Here is a 16,997-nt window from a genome sequence, read left to right as displayed (position 1 = left end):
GGCTGCAGCTGATGACTGTGTTCCTGAGAGCTTGGGTTTCCTCATAGATATCAAGAGTTCTTTTGGGCTTTGGGGTGGGTTGTTTCAGTTGGTTGGTCTGGAGATGGAATTTTGTTTGCTTTGTTGTTTGGTTTTGGGGCTGTTTGGTTGTTTTTAGGAAATTAAATTTAAAACTTTCTGCTACAGGTTCTACTCACACACTTCAAGAAGCAGCCACCACTGAAGGGAGCAGATGAGAACTCAGATACGGTCTGGAGTGGACAAAAAACTGCAAGTGGCCTGAGGGTGGAGGGGCGGGAGAGAAGAAAAAGAGTTCAAAAGACATTCAAAATCTCCTGGGAAGAGGTAGGGAATTCAGTGTTCAGAAGTTGTTAAATGGCTCTTGCCATTCATAGTACTAGGGAAAGCAGTTTGTAAGGTGGAACTGGCTGTAGAGACAGCAGTAATCAACTGTTCTTTTGCAACTGCCCTCTAAAGAAAGCCAGCTTAAACAATTATATTAACTTGAATATATATATATATATTTGAACTCAAACCCTGTATGTACAAATATAGCATAAGAGAATTGCCACGGTCACTATTTGATCAACCTTGAACAAAAAAAAACAATCACACAACATAACATTGCAAAACCACAAGGGATTTCTAGCTAGTACACAGAACCATCCACAACAGCAGCAGATAACAGACTACTGCCCAGGACACAGGTTCATGTGCCCACCTGAACACAGCACAGCTCAGTTTGTGTCCTGTAAGCTGTGCCCTAGCACTGACTTGTTCAGTCATTTAGGGTCTTTTGCTCCAACCAGTAACTCATGAAAGCCATTTCTGCTGAAATTAAGAGTAGTTTTCTTAAACTCTCCCAAGATGCACATCAATTCACTCAAATGAAAATATATCTGATATGTTCTAAAGAGACTTTTTTTTTAATAAAGGAGGAGAGATTTTACAATGGTATCTTCATAAATTACAGAATGGGCAGGGACGCTTCCTGCCTAGTGCAGCTTGCTCAGAGCCCCATCCAACCTGGCTTCACCACTTCCACCACTTCTCTGAGTAACCTGTTTCAGTGCACCTTGTCACCCTCACCACACAGAAGAATTTCCTTCCCAGGTCTAATCTAAACCCAGCTTCTTCCAGTTTGAAATCATCACCCCTTCATTCTGTCACTCCAGGCTTTTGAATAATTCCCCCTCCAGCTCTCCTGTAGCCCACTTCATAGAGCAGCCTCCAAATATCTGATCTCACCAGAGCTTTCTCTTCCTCAGGCTGAGCAACCCAATGCCCTCAAGTTCTCTCACCATCTTCGCGACCTCCTCTGGCCCTGCTCCACCAGGGCCATGTCTCTCCTGTGCTGAGGACTCCAGAGCTGACCCCAGCACTGCAGGTGGGGTCTCAGCAGAGCAGAGGGAGAGAATCTCCTCCATCCACCTGCTGCTCATGCCGCTGGAGATCAGCTCAGGACATGGTTAGCTCTGGGCTGAGAGCGTGCAGTGCTGGCTCATGTTGAGCTTCTCCCCACCCATCACCCCCAAGTCCTTCCTCTCAGCGCTGCTCTCCATGCATTCTCCACCCAGCCAGTGTTTGTGCTTGGGTTTGCCCTGACACAGGTACCCAGTATTTAGGTATCTAATTCTTACTCTGTCTAAACACTCTGCTCCCTTCACATGCGTTACAGGCATGTTTCTGAAACATAATCATTACCAGACACTGAATTTCTGCTTATGCCATTCTCAAACTATCTGTTGCCAGCTGGCTTTTTGCATACAGCTTTCTGAATTTTTTTAACATATTTCTTCCTGTAACTCTTACTTTCATTAAGGTGAAAGTCAATCAAACAGCCTGCCTACAGCCAAAACAGCAGCATTCCAAGATTATTCTAAGATACAAAAATGTATCAGTCCCCTTGCAGATCTCCACTGCTGCTCAGAAACTGATATACATTCCACACTGAACATTCAATCTGAGCAAAAAAACTCTTCCTACCTCCCCACCTCCCACAGGCAAACTGCACACTCTGGCAAGACTACACTCTTCATTAGTGCTTTTGGCAGTGATTACTAATTTTGATAATTAGTCATTTGAACAAGTATTAAAATCAAGTGCACAAAACAGCTGCTGGGCAATGCATACATCTGACAGCAACAAATTCCTGGGCACCAATTACTCATATCCACTCAGACCATTCATTCATATCCAAAACACGCTTTAAGGTGCTTTAGCTTTTTCCATGACTGACAAATACCATTTAGTCTGAGCTATGAGCAATTTCAGCCTGTTTCCCTTAAGGAATGCTGAAACTGGTCATGGAGAAGTCTGCAATTCGAAGCATATAGAATCACAGAATCGCCAAAGGGACCCCAAGGATCATCTAGTTTCAACTTCCCTGACAAGGGCAAGGACACCTCCCACTAGATCTAGCTGCCCAGAGCCACACCCAGCCTGGCCTTAAAAACATCCAGGGATGTAGCTTCCAACTTCCAGGCAACCTGTTCCAGTGTCTCACTGTCCCTATAGGGAAGAACTTCTTACTAGCATCTCATCTAAATCTATCCTCCTCCTGCTTGAATCCATTCCTCCCAGTCTTATCACTACCTGACAGCCTAAAAAGTCCTTCACCAGCTTTCTTGTAGCCCCACCCTGAGATACTGAAAGGCCACAATAAGGTCTCCTCAGAGCCTTCTCTTCTCCAGACTGAATAACCTGACCACCACTTTTCTACATCAGATTCTTTAAGGATCACGTTATATGACACTCTTGTCATGCACAGACTTCTTGTTTTTTACAACACCATGTTAGATTCCCCACAGCAATATCCTCCAAAGGAAGACTTGGAAAGGAAGATTTTTAAAGAAGACCTTGCACTACCTAAGTAAGGCTATGAGTTTACACAGACAAGACTCTTTGGAGATGCATTTTTTGCCTCCAGGTCTTTCAATCAGCTACACAAACACTCTCAGACACGTGCCTATTTGCATTCTGAACTTGCTCATGCTTCACTTGTTTCAAGTTGGGATGAAAACCCCAAACTCTGTTTACAGCTGCCTGGAACTCATCCACTTTACAGCAAGGACGAAAAAGTTACTCAAATGTCAGCAATCCACCAAATGCCCTTCCCACACAAGTTCTCAAGGATTAAACAACAGTGACCAAGAACTTCAGCACAAAGAATCACTGGCTCTGTCCTCCCTCCCTTGCACATAGTAAATGAGGTGACACTGAGGACAGCAGCCTTTAAACCAATCTTAGTCCCGCCGAGTGGAGACACAGCCCAAGATTAGGTCACTCAGATTAATGGCTAGGAGCTGCTAGTTAGGCAGGTTAACTGCGCACTTCAGACACATCACAGTTTCTGCTAAAACACCCTTGCACAATTCCAGACAACACCAGTTAGAATAGCATGCAGTGATCCAGCCAATTCAACAGTTGGGTGTTCTCTGCATTCACCCAGGGCAGCTTTAAACTGGGAAACTGAGTTTATTAAACATGGGCTCTGTGCCAGAATCAGCAGTGCCTCCAGGAGGTCAGTAACTCCATTCCAAGAACCTGGACACAAAAACAATGTAGAGATCATGGGGCAAGGAACAGGGGCAATAGCACCTTTAGGTATTTTTTCTGTGAGAATACAGAACAAATGATTCTCCTTTATACTTTATTCTAAGGTGCACCTTAGAATAGTTAAAACACATTTCTGCAATAGGAACTAAATCTAACATGATGCTACTGGAAAATTTAGTTACAAACTGCCTGGGCAATTCTCGTGGCTTTATTTTACTGTCCCTATGCCACTGGCATTTGCAAAGCAGTCTGTATTAAATGGCAAATAAAGACTGAACTAGAAATTACAAATTGTAAACAATAAAATCATTTAGATTTCAAATACTCACTGTCCTAAGTGCCTCCAAAAGGTTACTATGTTCCATTTTAACTCTATCTTACTCAATACATAAGTGAAATCTATGAAACAGTTCTGGACACAAAGCTGTTGGAGTGAGTTCAGAGGAGGGCCATAAAGATGATGCAAGGGCTGGAGCACCTCTGCTACGAGTACAGGTTGAGGGAGCTCAGGATATTCAGCCTGGAGAGGACAAGACTGCAGGGAGACCTTAGAGATGCCTTCCAATATCTGAAGGGAACCTACAGAAAGGATGAAGAGTCACTTTTCATAAGGCTGTCTAGCAATAAGACAAGGGGGATGGTTTGAAGGTGAGGGAGAGTAGGTTTAGACTGGATCTTCAGAAAAAGTTCTTCAGTACAAGGGTGGTCAGACTCGGGAACAGGTTGCCCAGGGAGATTGAGGATGCCTCCTCCCTGGGGGTGTTCACAGCCAGGTTTAGCTGAGAGATGTCCTGCCCACAGCAGGGAGGTTGGAGTAGATGATCTCCAAGGTCCCTTCCAACCTGAGCCATTCTATGATTCTATGAAATTACAGTTCTGGTTTGGGTGGGTTGTGTTTATTTAACAAAGACTTTGTTTCAAAGCTACAGTCTCAGAAAAGAGGTTTAAGATAAAGTTGCAGACATGATTTACATTAGGTCTGGATTGCTCACAACAGATCTGTAGCTAGGAGGAAAGGCAAATGTTATTTGGAGAAGACAGGCAAATATCAAGATCTGAAGTTCTACATTGAGGAAGGGCTTTCCCCCTGCAGAGTAAATATGGATGAAAACTGGCTAAAGCAAGAGCTTAAATTAAACATACACTGCTGATAAAGCAAACACTGAACAACTGAAGGTACCCTATTCCATTCTGTGGAATGTTTTGAAAACCAAAAAGCACATTTTAGTAGCAGTAAAGGAATACAAGCACAGAGCTGGGTTGTGTAAGTCTCCCTTCCCCAAGGAAAGAGGCAAGAATCTCAGAAGAATGGGGTGGGAGAAAGGGGAAAGGTAACAAGAGAGAGCTCTTTATACCTTTAGTTTTCCTTCAGGCAAATGAAGTCCTATGACAAAAGGATGAAGTACATCATCTGTGGAAGGCAACACAAAAGAAGACAACAATTACTATTTTAATAGACAAACATGCACAACATATCAAATTAATAACAAAAAAAATCATTTTGAGAATTCCATCAACAGCATCATAGAATCATAGACTGGTTTGGGTTGGAAGGGGCCTTAAAAATCATCTAGTTTTCACTCCCTGTCATGGGCAGAGACATCTTCCACCAGACCAGCTTGCTCAAGGCCACATCCAGCCTGGCTTTGAAAGCAACTGGAGTTAACTTATCCTTCTACTGTTAGAGCATTCAGGGCCTTCTGGCCTTTCATTCTCCAGTGTAACAGAGAATGCTTCATGTAAGACCAGGCTGCATGATAATCAAATGCTACCACACTTCAACATCACTCCATTATTCTTCAAGAACATCCTTTATAGCTGAAAAAAATTCCTGAAGTAAAAACTGAACACAAGTTCATTATTTCCTTGTTAGACACTAGTTCCTCACTTAAAAACAGAAACGTCTCACTGTTACGACAAATCATAGAATCATTTTGGTTGGAGAATACCTTTAATATCATCCAGTCCAACCATTATCAAACTCTATCAAGGCTGGCACTAAGCCATGTCTCTCAGCAACACCTCTCCGCCTCTTTGAAACACCTCCAGGGATGGGGATTTGACCACTTTCCTGGGGAGCCTGATCCAAGTTTTGAGAAAACCTGGATCCTAAACAAAAGAAGTAGGAAGATGGGAAGCTTCTGAATGCTGTCATGCACAGAATCAACTTTAAGGGGAGGAATTCTTAGGGAAGCTGTAAAAGTCTTGATTAACAGCTCAGAAAGATTAAAGTGTAATTCAAACATAAAAGTACTCTCTGGACAGTAAGTGCCAAATGATTTCTTATCCAAAGTTCCCATCCTAATTAGCAATTCCTAAAGCACTCCCATGCAGAGATCAGAGAAGGCAAACACGGAACCAAGTTAAAGTCAGCGAGGATGGAAGGAAACTCCTGAGATCATTTATTTTATCCCTCTTGGTCAAGCAGTGAGCTATAACAGCCTGCCCAGGACCATCTCCATTGGGATTTGAACATTTCCACAAAGACACATGCACAATCCCTCTGTGCAACCTCTTTGTGCTTGATTACCTTCACAGCAATAGACTGTCACTGCGTTCAGGCAGAACAACTTATATTTTAGTTTGTGCTCATTGTTCCCTGGGCTATCTCTGGGCAGTAGAGAGAAGAGGCTGGTGTCCCTTTCATTTCCTCCTATTACTGTAGTCATACACATTGATAGAATGCCCTGAAAAAGCTTTCTCTTCAGCAGGTGAACTGTTTCAGCTTCCTCTCGTCTTACTTTAAACAAAATATAAGAAACTACTCAAAGGGAAAAAAAAGAAGAAGAGATCACATACTGCTAGCTCACATTTGGTTAGAAGTATCCTCTCTCCTGGACAAAGCAGATAGAAAGAAATTAGGAAAATGCTGCAATGCTTTTATCCATGATAGCAAACTCTGAAAAACTAACAAAGACCCAAAAGAATGTTTTGGGATCTTCACCTTCAGCAATTTAGCAATTTTAAAATAAAAACCTACTTAGAGTCTGAACAGAATATTTATTTGCCTAACTTGTGTACCTCTCCACAGCAAACATTTAGCAATGTGACAGCCAAAACACTGTCAATATGGTTTCCATCATGTTTATTTTTTAACTGATTACATTACTGAGGAATAAGCTGTGGAAAGTCATGTGACCAGAGGGTATGTGGAGGCCAGAAGCAGAGAAAAACAGGGAAGATCAAAAGCACCATAAGAATCCTAAGAATAAGCAGAGGTCCAGAGGAAGACATCCTAATAGGAACCAACATAGGCATGGAGGGGCAAGGGGGACGTGCTGGGTTTTTGCTTTCCTAAAAGCAGCTGAGTTGACAATTAGCAAACTGGTAAGGATACAGTTAGGACTTTCATGTGTAAGCTAGGAGGTCAAGAGATTTGGAAAGGACAAGTTCCCGAAGGAAATTAGAGCTAAAAACTGAGCTGGACAGAGGCTGGGAGGAACTCTGGGAAAATGAATCCAGTCAGTATGATGGATAATGTTAAATGAAAGAAAGGAGAGAATACTGATAGACCTGTTGACTTTACAGTCTGAGAACTTGAAGCACTTCTATCATAACATCAGGTAGAAGAAAAAGCAACCTCGTATACAAGAAGAGGAGATAATGCAAAACAAGAGTGAAGAGTTAAAAAAGCAGCTACAATATTTCTTCCTGCAACCAAAATAATACCTGCAAGGGAGCAAACCTCATGTATTTGTATTCACAGATAAGAAATTTTGTTTAAAAAGAAGTCAGTAAGAACATTTGCTACCAGAACTGGCAACATAGTTTAAGAATCAAAAGAACTGACAAAAATACCATCTGTTATTGCAGATGGGAGATCCAATTAAAACTGAGAAGCAGGATTGTTCACCTAAGACAATGGCAAAGCCAAGGGAGAAGAAAATGGTTCTGCACTGGAGGAAGTTTGCCTACTTGCAGGATTTCCACCTGAGATACTCCATAGTGCAGAAGGAGCACGGGAAGCAGGTGTTTTGGCAAGGAAACTTGCTCAAACTGACCACACTTCAGTGTCAAAACCAGTGCTTTTGCACTGTGTACAAATAACAGCTACTGCACAACAGCCAAGCCAGGAGTGTGGAACAGAGTTTGGAAGTGACAGGGTTGTGTTGCACTGTGTTAAAGTCACTTCTGAAGTTTGAGAGAAGATGCCTGGACCCTACTGTATTGAAGATCAGGTAATCACAAAAGTTAGACATTAGAATTGTGATTCAGGCTGCCATACCTCTGCATATATGGTATCCTAGATGTGATGCTTCTACAAGTGAACACTAGAGTCAAAACTCTTACAGCGCTCTTGATGCTTCCTCCAGCTTTCACCACGATCACTTTGGGAGATGCATCTCTTTGTCACTGAAGCTATTCTCAGAGAGAAATACTCAGTTCGTTTTCTATTCTGCAAAGGAACCATCAACTTAGAATTTCATCAAAATCAGCTAAGCTTTTCAAAAGTCATGACAAAAACCTCCTGACAGGAGGACTATGACCAATTCCCTGTCTTTAAAAATCACATTGCTTATTTAAAGCCTTCACATGAGAAATCAAGACAGACAAAACACTCAACATATAAAGGAAATCATAAAAAAAACAACACACACAAAAGATTCAAAGAAAAGTGAAAGAATCTCTTACAGTTTCAGCAATGAGATTATCTGGGGTGACAGAATCATGGAATCATAAAATCATTTAGGCTGGTAAAGACTCTTGAGATCATGTAATCCAACTGTTCTCTAACTCTACCAAGACTGGGACTAAACCATGTCATTCAGCACTGCATCACTGAAACACTTCCAGAGATGGGGATTCAACCACCTCCCTGGGCAGTCTGTTCCAAAGTTTGAGAAACCTTTCAGTGAAGAAGTTTCTTCTAATATCCAGTGTAAGCCTCTCCTGGTACATTTTGAGACCATTTCCTCTTGTTCTATCACTTGGTACCTGGGAGAAGAAACCTGGCTCCAATCTCCTTTCAGGGAGTTGTAGAGCCAGGAGGTCTGCCTTCCATCTCCTCTGCTCCAGAAGAACAACCTCATTTACCTCCGCTACTCCTCACAAGACCTCTTCTCCAATAGCTTTGAAAAGCTACTTTGAAATGTAAGACAATTTTAGCCTTCACCTGCCTGACATTTTTATTGAAAGTTTTCTTCAGAGCATATAGCACTTCTGTAAAACAAAATAATTCCAGGTACTGCCCTGTAATTCAACATCCCAAGGGCAGATCTTACTGGAATAGGTAAAAATAGCACTAGTGAACATGCCAAAGGAGAGTCTTTCCACTATATGGCCAGTGCTTAGATTGCAACATCAGCTGGCTCTCTTTTTATAACCTCCTGATTGCCAGTGAACAAGTCACACAGTTAACTTAAAAGGTTTGAGAAATCCAAGGGAAAGCTCTGGAGCTCTCTTTCAGCTGAAATCAATCCACTGTATCACTCTGCCACAAACACTTTGTTTCAGCATGTTATTATTGCCTGGGTAAGATGTAGATTTGCTTCTAAAGCATTTCACTGAGGAATGATGTCATCCAGGACAGAGTTTATTTTTTGGTAAATGTCAGCATAAAATTAGAGGCTTGCACGTTTTCTTGTTTCTTTTGGCTGCAATGCAGGCTTAGAAGCTACTTAATTTACTATATTCTCTTGCAGACATCCTCCAATGGAGCCTTCTGCAAATGCACTCTCTGAACTCCAGCTACCCTGTAACAAGCATTCCCCAGCACCTCAACTCTGGATGGGTTTTGTTCCACGTTTCCACATGAAGATAACAACCATCACAACATAAACACCTAAATCTGTTAGACCAACGATCAAACAGGCAAAAATGTTGTTTTGCTAGAAGAAATTCATGCTCCTTAGCCAGCAGCTTGACTTAGAGATGACAGCAATTGCTTAGGTTTCTAATAAAGTAGCAGGGAAACCAGTCTCCTCCCATCTTCGATGCCACAAACAGGTTTCTGCTTGCTCATGCTTACAGACTGGGACTGACAGGACAGTTTCCAAAGCTATTGGAGAGGGAGAAAGAGAGGCTAAAGCCATAAAACAGTAGGATGCCACATAGCTTCCACAGTTACTATTCCATTTTTTCTTCTCAGTCTAAGAAAAACTAAATGACCATCAACATGTTTAACTCTTCTCAAGTTTGAAAGTGTTGGTATAATCAAAAAAGGTTCTTATTTGCACACAGTGGTGCCAGTGCTACATCTATATGAAAAAATATACAAAGGTCTCATGCAAATTCAAGAGTAGAGAGTTTAGACACATTTGTCCTACTCAATGCATAAGCTTTACAATAAAGGTTTTACAAAAAGCCCAGAAAATTAAATTGCAACAAGAAGTGCACAAGAACTGATAAAAATTATTTTAATGGGCTTAAGACATAATATTAGACATGAAGGAATTCAGATTCTATCAGGAACTGTCAAAATCAGGAAAACATTAACCTGAGAGAAATCTCTAGGGATCAGCAACTGCTGGGTAAATTCTGAACTTTTGGGATTCTAATAAAATGTTTTACAGGATGAGCCCCCAGCTTTGGATTCTATGTCACAAATATGATCAACTATCAGTGAAACTTAAAGTTCTTAAAATTAAAATAACCCCCAAGTTATTACAGTGTATCAAAATACACCTTTTCACCTGGAAGCTAGAAAAGGAATCACTGACTCTTCCATTCATCTCCACATTAAGTGGAATTTAAATCCACCACACTTCTATAAAATGCTGTATGTCATATGATAATCACTTGAGAATAACATAACTACCACCTTTTTTTTCTTTGGGGGGGGGGAAGGGGAGTATTAATAAATGAAGGCTTACTCAAAAGATGGCTAAAATATGATTAACCTGTATTTTTGAGTCCCCAGCACCACTGAACCTTCCAGTATAATGGTCCTCCCCACACCAGCTGCATTACTTTACAAGATTATCCCTCTGCATTCCTGTCTCTGCAACAATTCCACACAAAAAGAAGTACACAGATCTTCACCTGTTTCACTTTGGTTCTTGCAGTTTCACCAAGAAACCTTAGGTAGTAAATCTCACAGTTTCTCCTACACAAGGAAAATTATAAAGAAAATAATTAGCAAGCAGTTTATTTGCCTGGCAAGCACAGTGGGAAAGACAGAGTTTATCTCATTCACAGGTAGCAAGAGCAAAGAGACCTGTGCTTTTGTAGCCAGCAAACTGAAAAAGGCATTCTAGAAAATAGTGAAAGCATGACCAGACTTTGAGCAAACACTGTCAAGTGACTGAGAATAAGACAAGAACGTGGAAGCACAGATTAGTGATAGACTTGACAGGGACAAACTGGAAGCCAATAACTAAAAAAGAGAAGACATCATAGAAGGAGAAAAAGAAAGATTCATTATAAAGTTTCTCAACACCTAAATGTTAGCCTTATAATGGTACAACAGCATTCAAGATCTTTCTTCTGAGTGTGCTCTACCTTGCATCCCATTCTTTCTAGTCTCTCCAGAGAGGTGTTCTTAAAACTCTAATTTCAAAACTCCAGCTTGTTCTGGAGTGAATAAATTTATGTAACAGCAGACTGCAACGGGGGCTCTGAGCCTCTTTTTTTGAAGCCTAAACCTCTGAGGCAGCTTTAATTAACATGGTTTACCCCATGCCACACCCAGCTGCAAGTCGGTGAAGCAACCTCCCTCCAGCTTGTGAACTAAAAATATACAAGATGTCTCAACTGCTCTTAACCGATACTACGTATTTCAATCGGAATGCAACGTTAATTAACAGCCTTTTGTCAGCTGTTTGTCAGAAATGACACGTTTTAGGGGCAAACCTACAGCCAGCAAGCAATGCAAGCTGAAATCTGAGGAGAAGCAATTAAAGAGAACAGGCAGCACTACCCTAATCAGCTCAGCATCTGCAGGGAGCCACAAGGCAAGTGAAATGATTCCACAGAGCAGTGAAACCCAGCACACCACCACCATACACCAGCATACAGAAGGGCTGCCAAGAGGAGAGCTGAAACTACAGGCCTCCTTGGCAAAATTTCAGATAACCCACAAAAAAACAAGGCAAAGGCACTCACACACTCACCACAGGTACAAATGATTCGCAAGGCAAGTCTCCAACTCCTTCGCATGCAGCTCAAACCCACCAGCTTTGATTTAACTGTGCTGCTGCTCTGCTTGGTTGCGCAGGAGATGTTTGGAGCAGCCAGGGGAGAAACACAGCAGGACACAGACACACCTGCGACTGCAAACAAACCCAGTGACTCGCATTTGCCACCACGTTGTTCTACACAGATCCAGTTTTCCTGCCTTGAAACCCCAGCTGTAAAAAGCTTGGAAGCAAAAACCTCTGGAAAACAGAATTCAACCACAATGACTACGTGGCTTAAAAAGCTGAAAAAAGGGATACTAACTCATATAAACATTCTGTTTATTATCAGTTATAATTCTTAGCTCTGAAGCCTACCAAGAAGAGGCTCTACTCATTTCCAAACTACTCCAGGCCAGGGCTTTGTTTCTCCTCATCTACTGTACAGGCTGCTGCATTTCAGCCGAGATGACCATATTCTGTTAAACTGTAAAAGGTCAGCACACGCTGCTGCAATAAAATCAACTTTGTGTGAAACAGATGGCATTTCGAGTACAAACACAACATTCAAGTCGCTAAAGAGATAAACCAGCGCCAGCTGCTTTTCAAAGCAAAACCCTTGTTTACAAGAAAATAGCATACGCAGCAAGAGCCAACAGAGCACTGAGAATTACTCACACAACTTGGTCCAAAACAGACTTTCTTAGAATCATAGAAGCATTTTGGCTGGAAAAGACCTTAAAGATACTGAGTCCAACCATTCTCTCAGTCTGGGGCTAAGCTATGGCCCTTAGCACCACATCTACAGTTTTTAAACACCCCCAAGGACAGAGATTCAACTACCTCGCTGGGAAGCCCTTTCCAGGGCTTGACAACCCTTTCAGCGAAGAAGCTTCTTCTGAAGAACAATTTAAACCTCCCTGGTGCAACTTGAGGCCATTTCCTCATGTCCTAACACTTGTTACTAGGGAGAAGAGGACAGCCCTCACCTGGGTCCAGCCTCTTCTCAGGGCCTTGTAGAGAGTGAGGAGGTCTCCCCTCAATCTCCTTTTCTCCACAATGAACAACCCCAGTTCCCTCAGCTGCTCCTCACAAGACCTGTTCTGCTTTGTAACCCTTCTCTGGGTATGCTCCTGCACCTCAGAGTCCTTCCTGAGGTAAGGGGCCCAAAACTGAACCTCATACTCAAGGTGACCTCAGCAGTGCTTGACTACAGGGACACAATCACTGCCCTGCTCCTGCTGACCACACTATTGCTGCTCCAGGCCAGGATGCTGCTAGCCTTCTTGGACACCTGAGCACACAATGGTTCATTTTCAGCTGCTGTTCACCAGTAGCCCCAGGTCTTTCTCTGTTGGACAGAGACACTCTGCCCCAAGCCTGGAGCATTCATGGGGTTGTTATGATCCAAGTGCAGGATCCAGCAGTTGGCCAGGTCTTGTCAGAAACATGAGCGACATCACTGCATACTTATCCGGATTGTCCATACTCTTGACCTTACTTCATGCTGCTTCAAAACTCACAAGCTAACGAATGCTCATCACTAAAATACCTTGTCACAGGTACCTAGTTCATAAGGTCAGCATTTTCATTTGATTTCCCTGAATTATATCAACTCCTCTTCAAATATTTCTAGAGCTAACAAAACATTCCCACAACCTTATTCAACACACAATAGATACATTTCACATCAGAAAGTACTGAAGTGTTTTGCTTAAGCAATTCCTCAAAAGAGGTACAACACAGATGTCTGTAAAGGTCTGCTTGTTTACAAACTAAACTTCTGTGAAGCTTCACTGCTTAAACTACCACGCTTGAAATTTTAGTTGCAACTTTCATTGTTTCTGTTACTGCCCCAAATATAAATTATTATGGATTGTGCAATCTGATGTCTTTATGACAAACATTAACTTCTATTTCTCTTCACACAGTAACATGGCCTTTAAAATCATGTATTTTAAAATGTGAAGATAGTCCATAAAGTTTTTTTTTCCTTATAAAACAATCATCCTTCTCCACTATTGCTTTCTTTCAAGCTGAATTTGCATGGAAATTCTGGAAGCCCAACTACACAAAACCACATTACCCTTGTTTCTCAAGCAACTGCTGTTACATGACCACGGCACTTCAAGGCTCTTTCTGCCTCTCATCCAGCAACTCTTGGATGTATTAGCTTGTTTCAACTACACAGTTAGGCAGAGGCATCAAGAATAGGAAATTCCCAAAGGCTATGGAAATAGGAAAGCACCGTATGGAAGCATCCTTCACTGCCCAGGCCTTCTCATCAGCCAGAGCACTGCAGCGCAAAGCAAAGTGTGAACAAACCCTCTCACCCAGCTGACAGGCAAAGAAGGTAGATAAGCAAAATAAGAATGAAAGGAGAGGAGGAGTAGGATAAAAAGTCCAGAGGGTGCTTAAGTAAAGCAACAGCAAATACAAGGAAGAGAGGGGTGCTAGAGACATGATAAGGGGAATGTGATGGAAGGTGTCATGGAAGACTGTTTGCAGCACAGACAACCACAGACCCAAATAGAAATCTGTACTGAACTAGACTCTCAAAGCTTTACTGGGAATACAAAAATAACTTAAAACATTCTGTGCCCATAACACAAAAGCAAATTTATCAGCACAATTCCTGCACTTCAAACTGGTTGAGGACTTACCCATACCCATTGGTTCCCATCTCCTCTAGAAGTTTTAGAACCAAAAGCTCTCATCATCTCCACCTAATTTGTTTTCAAAGACAGAAAGCACGGAAAACTTGGGATTTATTGCTCACCTCCTCATTTCCCAACAGTGAAACAGCCAAACAAATTGGGAGGAGGAAGGGGGTTTATGTCCGAGAAGAAACTAGTGCTGATGTAGCACACCAAGAAGTGCTGACCAATGATTTCCGTGGGTCATATTTGTGGTTTATAAAACAGCAGTTATTTTAATAAGCTGTAGTAAGTTCAGCCCCTGAGACAGCACTAACTTCATATGTAATTTGAATAGACTTTGCTGCTGTTGTTGTTGTTAAAGAATTAAAAATGGAAAATTACAGGTAACTAAACACATTCGATTAAAAAAAGAGAGTTCTGTTATCTTCTTTGGAGAAGAAAACAGGTATTTTCTCTGCCACTTCCAGATTTTCTCTCAAAACAGGTTAGTCAGCAGTGTTGCACAATAAGTTGTCCAGTCCTGAAGATACTGAGTATGGCAACAAATCATATGGAAAACACATTCCAGATTTATGAACGTGCCACAGTTCCAACCTGATCAAGCCAGGTCATTTCTGATTCAATTCTCTAAAATTAAATTGCTTACCATATTCATCACTCATCTTTTTCAGGAACATAGATACAGATCCATAGTTGTTTGGTTTTTTTTAATGCAGCATTAGGGTTTAATCTATGGAAAATTCTGTTCAAGACAAACTAACTCACAACAAATTTTAAGACAGTCAATTAAAGTAACTTTCATTCTGAATGGGTTTCCCCAAAAGAGAAATTAACTCTCACATTCATTAATTCAATCTCTTCTTCTGCATCAACACTGCACACATGTCCATTCAAATTATATTCTTGTTTTACACAATGCAGTACTCCTTTAGGCAATATTTGGAGCCAAGTTTTCCAGAAGTATTGAGAAGACATTTCAAAGATCCTCTGTACAAAACTATTTTCAGCTATTTTAAGATAGCTTCAGTTTTGGAAGAATCCCAATTTTGCACCATTATAGACCCTTGTTTTGCATCTACGACAACCTACATATGCATCTGGAATGCACACTGTGCTGCAGCAATTCCACTACAAGTGGCTTTGACATCTTATTGCCCAGGTAAGGTCCCTATATTTACAGATGTCACTTAAAGGCTAAGAAGGGGGGAAAAAAAAGAGGAGTTATGTAGCCTGATGTAATCAAGACAATGGACTAAAGACGTGCTGCTGTTAGAACAGGCAGGTTATTTTGTGTGTACATTTACACTGTAAATAAAAGAGTCCAGAATCCTCGGCACAGTCCTGAAGCCCTGGCTCTGGTGGACACAATTTCTCCATTGCAAAGTTGAAACAGTTGAGAAGAAATCAGCAAACTAAACAATCTCACTCCGGTTTTCAAATGCCGTTTTTTTAAATCTACACGAATTTACACTGAATTACAAACAAAGCAAAATAAACAGACGAGCGGTTCAAACTGGAAAATACCTCAGCAGAACGCACGCAGCTATGCTAATAGGAACCTCGACGCGTTTTCCATTCACGGCTCAGCAAATACCAGATCAAAGTAACAGAGCTTAGGGAGTCCCCGCTGCAAACACAAGAGGGACAAAGCCGCCAGCAGTGAAGCCGAGCCCCGAGGAGGCCGGGCAAGCGGAGCTGCCGCTGCATCTCCTTCCTCCAACGACCAGGGCACTCTTCCAGGTGCCTTTGGATGCCAGTCGCTCATCCCGCCCGCCCGCCGGCCGCCACAGCACCGGGCCAGGACGGGCCGGGCGGAGCCCCAGCACCAGGGCACACCCGCCTGGGCCGCGCATTCCCCCCGGGGGTGGCTGCGGCCCCGAGGCTCCGCGCTGGCACTGACAGGCGACGGCCCCAACACACCTGCGACGGGCCGCAGGCACCCACCCTGCCTCCAGCACTCTGGCACCTTCCCCGCTCCCTGGGCCGATACCGCCGCGCAGCCTCTCCTCCTACCGAGGCGGGAGCCCCTGTCCGGGCCCCGCGGGAGGGACGCCCGCCTCGGCGGCGGGCACTAAACGATTCGAACGCAAAGGGTTCCGAGATGACCCGCGACCCGCAGGTACGGAGGTGGCCGGTTCCTCTTCCCTCTCCTTCTTCTTCTCCTTCCTCTCCCCAGTCCCTGTCAGAGGGTGACTGGCCGCTCTCCCCCGAACTGGTTCCCTCACGGCCGAGACGGCCGTCGGGTGAGCGCGCTGGGAGCAGCCGGCGCCGCTCCAGGCGCCAGCACCGAGGAAAGGGAAAGAGACAAGAGAGGGAAAAAGAGAAGGAAGAGACCTCCACTCTCTCATTCCCTGCCGCGTCCTCTGCCGCTCAGCAACTCGACCCCGTTCCTACCTATGTCACTCCCCCCCGGCGGCTCCCTCCAGGCTCTTGTTTCGCTCGGCACCGTTCGTTTCGTTCCTCATCTAAAATGGCGGCCTCACACTCAGCGAGACATTTATCCTCCGCCCATCGAGCTCTCAGCGCTCGCCCCCTTCCCTTTCGCCTGGCTCTCTTTCTTGTCCCGTCTTCCTCCCCGCCCCTCGGCCTGACGGCGGAGCGCCGAGCTGCCGATGGAACTACTGTTCTCCGCCCCTCTGCGGGCCGCCATTTGGGAGCACCGACAGCGGCTTAGGTGCGGAGAGAGGCTTTCCTCCTCTTCCTCAAGCCGCTCTTGCCTCCTCTC

General features: G+C 43.2%; 1 protein-coding gene across 7 annotated transcripts in view; it reads right to left on the bottom strand.

Moving 5' to 3' along the window:
- The window catches only part of RAF1 (Raf-1 proto-oncogene, serine/threonine kinase), a 47,440-nt gene extending 30,657 nt beyond the window's left edge, over positions 1–16,783 (bottom strand). Inside the window, exons 1-3 of one of the 7 annotated variants that reach the window (XM_064156330.1) lie at positions 16,667–16,783; positions 10,540–10,603; positions 4,914–4,969 (exon numbers count right to left, since the gene is read on the bottom strand). The gene's annotated coding sequence lies outside the window, so the exon portion shown is untranslated. Of the gene's footprint in view, positions 1–4,913; positions 4,970–7,783; positions 7,949–10,539; positions 10,604–14,275; positions 14,300–16,666 lie in introns of those variants that run through there. The other 6 variants (XM_064156329.1, XM_064156334.1, XM_064156327.1 and 3 more) reach the window with 6 other exon arrangements.
- Positions 16,784–16,997: the final 214 nt, after the last annotated feature.

Source organism: Pogoniulus pusillus, chromosome 16, assembly GCF_015220805.1.
Source record: "Pogoniulus pusillus isolate bPogPus1 chromosome 16, bPogPus1.pri, whole genome shotgun sequence".
NCBI lineage: Eukaryota > Metazoa > Chordata > Aves > Piciformes > Lybiidae > Pogoniulus > Pogoniulus pusillus.
The sequence above is the reverse complement of the archived record's forward strand: the minus strand, read 5'-3'. Positions and strand labels throughout refer to the sequence as shown.